Source organism: Haemaphysalis longicornis, unplaced genomic scaffold, assembly GCF_048455015.1.
Source record: "Haemaphysalis longicornis isolate Haplotype H1 unplaced genomic scaffold, Haemaphysalis longicornis Haplotype H1 scaffold_1, whole genome shotgun sequence".
Lineage (NCBI taxonomy): Eukaryota > Metazoa > Arthropoda > Arachnida > Ixodida > Ixodidae > Haemaphysalis > Haemaphysalis longicornis.
The window spans coordinates 277,053,406-277,062,249 of record NW_027526203.1 but is presented as its reverse complement, the minus strand read 5'-3'; positions in this window follow the sequence as shown (position 1 = coordinate 277,062,249).

Genomic DNA, 8,844 nt, shown 5'->3' with positions numbered 1-8,844 from the left:
TTTTCAAATCAGTATTCCCAGCTGTCAAGTATTCTTTTCATGCCTGTTCCACTATATGTGCCGCTCGAGCAAGCGACAGCAGTCATGGGACATGAATGGGGTCAATGCGCTTGTTGAATGAAGCCAATGGCTCGTCATTAGTCCAGCAGTTTATGGGACCATTGAACGACTATGTTCAACTGTTGGCGCCTTTGTGTCATCATAAACAATAAAATTTTTGGTTCTCCTTTCGTTGATACATGTCGCGCATGTCTACGTTTGAAATTATTTGCATTTATGCAAACATTTATGGTACCTAAATTTACTACGTTGGAGGCCTAAAACGTTGTTTCGTCTGCCTATTTCTGGCGCCTAAAATGGGATTTTTAATGCTTACAATACGGCATCTAGTTATGACAGGTCGTGGCCGTGGCGAGTTATATAGAGGCCGTGACGTTGGTAACGTCACGTCCTCTTTCAGCGGGCATCTTCTTCCGAACACGTCATTCCTTTAGGCCAACCGACTCAACATCCTGGTACATGCAGTTCTCAGGCTCTGTTTATTACATAGCGTTTTTTAGCTACTTCAAAGCTACTGTTTGTTGTTTTTTCGCGCAAGAATAAATCAAATCAAATCAAGAGATTTCTGTTGCCTGCCTGGCCTCCAATGCGCGCGCATCGCATCACAGTCTAATGTACTACTAACTGGAAGCGGTACTATCTGTCTCTCACTCTCACACGCACGCATGCACGCACATTAGAGTGTTTTAGCGTAGCGGTTAGCGTAGGCTACACCTTCGGCGGCGCGTACCAGGACCCGACTGCGCATGCGCGGGCTGGCACTGCGAGACAGGCCGCCCTTCACTGGAACTAATGAGCGGGCACGGCGAGGCAGGCCGCCCCGCACCGCAACGAATGCGCACATGCGCAGTCGGGTCCCGGTACGTGCCGCCGATAGCTTAGCGTACGCTAGCAGCCATGCTAAAACTATTTACTAAAACACTCGGCGGACGGACGGCCGCGGCGCCAGCGGTGGTGGCGCCGGGGGAGCCACAGAACGTGAGCGGGACGGCTGGCAATGTGGCGACGTCGCTTCAATGCAAGCCCTTAATTCTTACGCGCTTCTACTCCACATGTGCCAGTCCAATAACAAGGTTGGCATACTTGCCAAGTCCGGAGCGTCCACCTGCAAGCACTGCCGCCGCTTTCACCGGATTAGTATACGCACAGTATGTGCTAGGATAGACAAGGTTACAGCTCTGGGTCGTCAGTTTTCCCTCTCTGGTACGGATTAAACTCACCAAAGTACAAATAGAAGATCCCATCCGAAGCAAGCAGAAAAATAAATGCAAAAAATGCCCCCACTCCCCCTTGTCCCTGACGTGTCCACCATATACGGGGTGCACTCCTGATGGCGCGTGTTCTGAGTATCAACATAAATGCGAATGCAAGCGAGCGCTGGAACAATCTTGTGGCGAAGGCGAGACTGAAATAAAACCACTTCACAGTCGTGCTGATCTTGCAAAATATCGTGACCGCACTCCCCTTTAACAGTTTCATCACGTCCTTACTCCTTACATTTAAGTTTAAATGTTCTTTTTATTAGGAGGCGTGACATTTGTTTCATCTGAGGCTGGCAGCAGGCACGAAAAATTGCCCATTTCGCTATTGGCAGCGATATGTCCCAGTGTCGCCCCCTGTCTCTGACGGCGGCTTAGGGACTCGCGCCGCTGTCGTCTGCTACACTCCGCTCGTGAGGGGCTGCGGTTCGAGTGCTAGAAAATCACCCGCTTTGATGCTTTAGTGCATTAAAATGCGTATTTCTTGTGATTAAGTTACTTTTGCAAGCTTCTGACACATCTGAATAATTTCAAGCTGTATCCCCCACAAGTTACATAACTTTCTTCAGAGCATTGGTCAGAAGATCGTGTGTAGCCCGCCCTTGCTAGTTTCTTCGCGATGTTCAGTGCTCAGAGCTCCTCGATAAGTATTCAAAATGCGTAGGCTTCCCTACATTATTTTTGAGGTGTTCTTATGAAGACTCAACAGTCTAATGCTACGTACCAAGCAGCGGGCCCCTACACGCGCATCGCACAGCAGGAAATGATGATGATGACACCCGCCGCGGTGGCTCAGCGGCTAAGGCGTTGCGCTGCTGAGCACGAGGTCGCGGGTTCGATTCCCGGCCACGGCGGCCGCTTTTCTGATGGAGGCGAAAAGCAAAAACGCCCGTGTGTACGAGATTTCGGCGCACGATAAAGATCCCCAGGTGGTCAAAATTAATCCGGAGCCCTCCACTACGGCGCGCCTCATCGCCTGCGTTGCGTCGGCGCGTTAAACGCTACAATCAATCATCAATCAAATGATGATGATAAATTCTTTTATTAGGAAGGGGAGGACCGAAGGTCGCTGGAGGGGGAAGAGGGGGAATAGGAAGGGACAGCAGGAAATAAAGCGGCTGTCTTCTATTTCTTTCGTTGTTGTTGACTTGTACCAGATGAACGTTTTTTTTTTTTTTTTTTTTCTCTGCCCAACGCAATAATTGTTCTGCAACGTCACAAACGTCTTATTGGTAGGCTTTCGGATGTTTGGGTGGCTCACAAAGATCGTGTGGATCCTTCTGTCTGCATCGCATACATTCTCTTCTTCAAAAATTGGCTTTCGTTATGACTACGTGCAAGAAAGTGCATATCCGCAGCATGCGTTGTTTATTAACATGCAAGTACAATGAGAAGGTTTGTGCAACGCCACCGCGATCGCGCCCCAGAAAATGTTGCCCAGAGTACTTGAAGGCGGCTTTTGTACTCCGAATTTTTATCGTAACCATCGTTATCATAACGAGCTGACTGTCAACCCATCCAATTATGACATGATTACAGTGTTGGAGGCTTGATGTACTCGCTAACGAACGCAATAAATAGTATACGTGCATATATTACAAGAATCGAAACACATGAATATTTCCAAGCAGCTCTTTATTGTTTTCCAACCCTTCCAGGCGTAAAGAACCCTTCCGGGCATAAACAGTCTACTCGGGATGGCGGTCGATGAATTAAAAAAAATTGCTCTTACTCTCTTGTCCTAGACTCAGGACCCGGCCCAGAGATCAGCTTGATTTTACTGTTAAAAAAGTTTTCTCCTGCTCCTCCTCCTCCTATTGAGTGCAGTTTTCCTCCAATGCATATCTGAATATTGGGAAGATATGGCTGGGAGAAATGTACCAAAATATCCCCCCAGGTCTGAACAAACATAGTGTCACTGCATCTTTACCGTAGACGTGACTCGTTTTGCTCAATAAACCTCCATACTGGTTAGAAAGCCTGGTATAAAACCAGCACGCACCTGTGCACACAGTTTTTGGAGCCCGTAGTGAATGTCGGCATACTTTCATGCCATGAAAGCGTAAGTGATGTGATACAATACTTTCGAGCGTTCGGCACGGTTACAAAAGCTGCTTTGCCTTGCATATATGATTACCGGGAATCGTAATGCCTTCTGCCAAAGCCGACAGCCCCGAAGGCCTGGAATTTGTTTAGGTCTTCTATTTTCGCTGTTGTAGGTTACTAGCAGCTGGCCTTTTCCTTTATTCTAAAGATTCCTTAATACAGAAGCTGACGCCTAGCTCCGACTCTTCGCGCTCCACACAGGACCGGCTTCGCAAGGAATGGGGCGATGACGGCACTGTTTCTTCCGTAGCGGTATCCAAAATTATACTTCAACTCACGCCTTAAAGGAGCCATGAAGAGAAAATGCAAGTTGGTTTTATTCGAAAGATTTCGTGTTTTATAGTGCCCCCAGCGCTTGTCCGGATACATACGGTGCGTTATTCACTGAGAAATTAAACAATTTAGGTTAAAATTTTGATTTTCCCGCTCAATCGTGCGTTTTCGTGGTCCCAAATGACATCACAGGAACCGACCGCTCTGCAGCCTTGAGTTCCTTCATTCACGCATCCGCCGTACAGGGTAGAGACACGTATACGCTGGCGCCGCCATTTTCGGTTGCTCGCTCGCCGCCGAAGCAAGTCATTGTGTCAAAACCACGCTAAAATTATCGCCGCAACGCGGTTTACTGAAGAAGTTTGAATCATATTGTCTGTTTCGCGTTGCTAGGTCTCGTGGGAAACGAAAAGAATAACGCGTTGAGCCCGTTGGCCCAATTGCGGCGGCACGGGACCGTTCAAAGGTTGTCTCCACCCTGTACAGCGGTGTTGGTTTGTTCCCGCGTTTCTTTACGTTCCGTAACCTAGATGGCGCCACCATACCGTAGCAAGCGTTTGGTTTGTTTTTGCCCGCATTTAAACCTGGCTTGTTTTTGTTCTGGGAGAAAATATTCGTTCCCTGAAACAGTGCTCGCTCGACAAATGGGGTCACGTAAGACACCGTTGCTTGCGTCAATCGGCCAGTGTCGTCTGAGACAACCCCAAGCCCCGTAGTGCTGTGCAGCTAAACCAAGCATGCTGTGCGCAGTACGAACAGCAGAACGCATCAGTACTTGTATGTTTACATGTGCTTTCGTAACTTCCACTGTTTGTCCCATCATTCTTATTGCTTTGTAAAGAATGTGCCCTAAATTTAAGCGCAAATCGCTCGTTCGTCTAGTTTGTAAGCTCTACCTAATTTGCGTGTGCTTCTTCCAGCCTCCGCCAATCGCAGAGCTTAGCTCATGTGACATCATAGGTTCTGTTGCGGGAAATGAGCTGGTGGGTCGCATGACCATTCCTGTTTTAAGTGCGCACTTTATAAGCGACCCCAAACCATCCACCGCCGGCGGCGTTGGCGTCCGCAGTGCTCCTCTATATTTGAAAAAGAAACAGCATCCGGCGCCAGGTTTCGATCCGAGGACTTTGCGGCCGCAGCGCGACGCTCTACCGACCAAGCCACGGACGCGACGGTGATATCAGTGTTAGACGCGTCTTATATCTTTAACGCATTCAAACTACGTCGTCAGCGGCGTGCGTTGGCGACTCAGCGGCGTTATAGCGGCTTGATAACTGCGTGGTGTACACGTGATACTACAAACCCGATGGAAGAGATGGAAGAGAAGGCGGCGAGGCGGTGGGCTGCGGGGGCCGAGCGCAAGCGCCGCAAGCGGGCCGACAACCGTGCATTCGCACTTTCACATTCTCCCCCTCGGGGAAATGCGGGGGAATTTTTTTCCTAATTATGTAGCTTATTTGAGCGAAGTTTACGTTAAAAGTGGTGTCAGTATGATTCTAACGAGACAATCTTTTGAATGAACCAAACTTGTGTTTTCTCTTCATGGCTCCTTTAAGCTAGTGTATGCGATTTTAAGTCTATTATTATGATAAAAAGTTACACACATGCAAAGTGTGCTGCGGTCAAGCATCAGACGTCAACCGAGCGCAAAGAAACAGCAGGGAGTGCGAGCCCGAGTGAAGCAGACGACAAAGGCGAGAATCCCCAAGCCGACGTCACGGAGGCGCGCTTCGCCGCGCCGCCCGTGGTCGCGTTCACCGCCAATCGAATAAGATAAGCGTCGAAGCAGAGGAAGCGCACCTCGGCGGCGCTAGCGAGTTCGCGCTACTGCTGCCGCAGGCTCTGGAGGGTACGTACGTCGAGTGCGACAGTAGCTGTGAGCAACAGCCGCTTTGGCGCGCCTTCCCGCTGTTACGATATGCGTACGGTATTGCGAAGTCCGTCCGCAATACTATCGGGTTCCGTCGTCCGATTGTCGCCGGTTCCCCCCCCCCCCCCTCCCTCATCGACGGGTAGCGACCCGGATTTGTACGCAATGACGCGGCGGCGACTGACGCTGCTGCTGCTGGACACAAGCCGTGTTCGGCGGCTTCATGTTGATGATGATGATGTTTGGAGTTTAATGGCGCAAGGCCAGCTAAGCGCAAAGAGCGCCAAACAATAGTGATTACATGAGAGTGACATGAAAGTAAAAGTAGAACATTTCAGTAAAAATAAACAAAGTAAAACACAACGTAATGAATTCGATGGCTGGTGTAAAGGGCCAGGTTGTCAAGGTACATGATAAGAAATAAGATGTAAAAATTTTACGTCGGTAAGAAACTCAAAAAAGCGTCTGATTGAAAACTTGGGCTCGTCTCCTAAGAAGTATGACGGGTGTGGTGGAATATGTTGTGTGTGTAGTTGTGGGAAGTATTTGCGTCGTGTCGTGTCAAGTGCCTTACATTGTATGAGGATGTGGATCACGGATAGGGCCTCTCCGCACCTGCTGCACAGAGGTCTTGGAGATACAGTGAGAAGGTGCAAGTGCGTTGCATGTGTGTGCCCTATCCGTAATCTAGCCAAGGCGACTTCAGTGTATCTATTGCGTGTGTCGGTGGTGTATGGTCCCAAGTGTGGTTTTATTACGTGTAACTTGTCTGTTTGTTCACTCAAGTGTGTTTGCCATGTTTTGCGAAGTTGTCTGATGTGTGGTTTCACGTCGGTGTAGGGTAATGTGGTTATGTCTACTGTATTCAAGAGTGTAGCAGCAGCACCAATTCGATCCGTTGCTTCGTTCCCAGCTATACCACAGTGGCCAGGGACCCAGCAAAGGACCAGTTCAAATTTGTGGACATACACAGACATAATACCCTTGACTATCAGATTGACAACATGGTTTTTGGAAGACTTTGTTGACGACAATGCCCGCACAACACTGAGGGAATCTGTATAGATAATGGATTGTGGGATGTGGCTTTAAAGTATACGATTAACAACAAGAAGTACACCATAAGCCTCTGCCGTAAAGATACTAGAATTACTGTTCAAAGTTTCAGTGACATTAAGGCCGGGTCCATGCGCAGCGCAGGACACAGAGGTGGCAGTTTTAGAGGCGTCCGTATAAAATTCAGAACACTGATACTTCTGCTGCAAATACAAGAAGTGCTGCAGAATTGAACATCTAGGAGCTCGGTTTTTATCTACATGTGTGAAAGATGTGTCGCATGATACAGGGAGGAGATGCCATGGTGCTATAAAATCTGTTAGAGAAGCGTTTGTCCTTGTCTTGTTCGTCTTCTGTCTAAATTTTTTGCGCTTTAAATTTGCACTGTTAGAGAAGTTTGGATTGTATCTAAAAAGGAGACAGCAAGCTCTGACGCTTCCTCTCTAAGAAAGGTGCAGATAACTATGGTCGATTTAGCAGGAGTTCAGTCATGGAGGTATAAAAAACTGATTTAAAAGGATGGTGAGGCATGGATGAAATTTTAAAAGCATAAAGGAGATCTGTGTATGCTCGCTGACGTTGTAGGTTCCATTTGTTGCACTCTACATACAGGCTTTCAACTGGACTAGTCCGGAAGGCACCACACGCCAAGCGGAGCCCTAGATGAAGCACAGGGTCCAGCATTCTGAGAGATGTTTTAATGGATGACCCACAGACAACGCTACCATAGTCCAATCGTGAACCTATTAGGCTGGTAAAAACACGTAAAAAAAGTTGTTTGTCAGCACCAAAAGAAATGTGTGAGAGAACCTTCAGGATAGTCGTTGTTCTTAAGCATTTATGTTTTAGTTGTTTTATGTGTGCGATGAATGTGAGCTTTTCGTCAAAGATTATACCAGAGTCCTTAAGGACTCTGACTATACCTAAAAACTTGTGTTCCTTTTTGACAGGAATCGAAACAGGCGGCTTCACGTTAACCAAAGCGCCCGCCGGCCGAGAACGTTGCACGGAGGCGGTGACAAAGGAGGCGGTGACTTAGCCTGCCTTTCAGTGGCAGGCTAAGTGGTCCTGTCTTCTTCGGCTGTCATCTTCTCGCATTGGGGGAAACCTTTGTGGCGTGTCCGAAACGCCGCTGTTCAACGAGCGCCCGACGCCGGATTACCGACGGGGTCCAGGTGTCCTCCTGTCGCTTCAACCTCGGGTGGTCCTATAGTTTTGACCTTAGGAATATTGCACCCTCGAAGTCAACCTGATGCTGACCTGTGCGAGAGGAAAACTGCTTTCTCTCTGTGAGTGTGGGGCATCAATTTCAGTGCCACGGATTTTCATGATTGCTGCGTTCCTGAAAACAGCGGGAGAACGGGTGAAAAGGGGCTGACCCAATCTGGTTATTTAATCTCGCACGCGTAGGAGCGCAGCACCTTGTTCACTCAGTCAAACACCATGTAAATTTCTGTACATAAAGTTTCTTTCTTCGCCCTACTCGGCCACACTGTTTGCCCCAACTCCGGACCAACGGACGCCATCACCGGTAACGATATATACCACATCCGCGCACACGCTACCCGCTACTTCTCATTTGCCGTTCCTTCTCTCCGAGTTGATCCGCCTGGGTTCACCAGCTTCATTTATGTAGGAGCAAGGGCGGTCAAGACATGGAGAGCAGCGATCGGACGCTTTGGTTTCAATGATTCTGTGTTAAGAGCCAGTCTGGCGTCGGTCCTAGCTGTACATCGATACAACTCGCCAGATACAGCTCATTTCATTTCCATTCCATTCCTCCCAGTGCTTTCGCCATTCCATTAATTTCCATTCCGGGGCCGCGACGGGACTGAACAGTTCCGGCGTCATTCCAACTCTGCAACACTGCGTATGCCAACGCATGGTGCATAAGAAGCGCAGTATTGGCTCAGAATGGATAAAAAAAAAAAGCTCCAGGCGTCATGATGGGAATGCGGACTACCTGACTTGATTGACGTCTTACCGACTCGCTTACTTGTTAGCTCGCTCCCTCAGATGGTTCATTTTCGCATTTTCGCACTCCACGACTTCCCAAGAAAACTGCAGTTGTAGTTTTTGTACATTTCTTAAAGCCGGTGCTGCTATCACTCGTCACTCCGAATGAGGTACAACCGGGCACTGGCGTACGCCAATGGGGGGTATGAAGTCCCTCGCCCTCTCGAGATTAGAATCGAGGGGAGGGGTATTGGAATGCACGAG